This window comes from Propithecus coquereli, unplaced genomic scaffold (genome assembly GCF_000956105.1).
Source record: "Propithecus coquereli isolate 6110/MARCELLA unplaced genomic scaffold, Pcoq_1.0 Scaffold572, whole genome shotgun sequence".
NCBI classification, from domain to species: Eukaryota; Metazoa; Chordata; class Mammalia; order Primates; family Indriidae; genus Propithecus; species Propithecus coquereli.
This window is the reverse complement of record NW_012151641.1, coordinates 1,324,692-1,325,420: the sequence shown is the minus strand read 5'-3', so window position 1 is coordinate 1,325,420 and position 729 is coordinate 1,324,692.

Here is a 729-nt window from a genome sequence, read left to right as displayed (position 1 = left end):
GTATATTTGGAAGCCATGTTGGAGACAGAGTGGATAAGGCTTGGGGACAAAGAGCCACATTAACATGAGGACTGGGACCTAGAACCTCAGACGCGGAAGACCCTTTAGACATGGCTCGTTTAAACCTTCTACCCAAAGCTCTGTCCCGACATGATCTCAAGCTCCCCGCATCATCCTGTTCACTCCTCCCAACACGTTCCCTTTGTCACTGTCCATCTCAAAGCACGCAGCCCACAGGGACACCCAGAGAGGAGCCTGGTCCCCTCCCTGATCTGGACAAGGGCGGGTCCAGTGAGGTCTGAAGTCCTCAGATTCACAGACCATGTTCACCAGCCAGTAGCGGCAGGTCCGATGAGAAATGCCAGGCACCGAGTCCACGATTTGGTAAAGCCAGGATGGCAAACTGCCGCCTAACCTTACGTCTCATTGCAGACAAGTAAAATGCCCTGCCTCCTCTTCGGTTAGGCTTGAAAAGCGTCTGATAAGCAGGAGTGGGAAATAATACACCACAATTCCAGTATTTTTCCACCAAGCAACAGAAAGATGTTATTTGAAGAGGAAGTTTTTGTTGCTCCCACACTGGGCTCTGAGGGGACTCGGGTCTGGCTGCTTCTGCTTCCCTGGTGAGCACCTTCTTCCCCTTCCTGTTCCCTGGGGCACAGCCTTACCCTTGCTGGCCGCTCCCTCGCTGCGATGACTTCCTCATGGTGCTGGCCACAAAGCACGAAC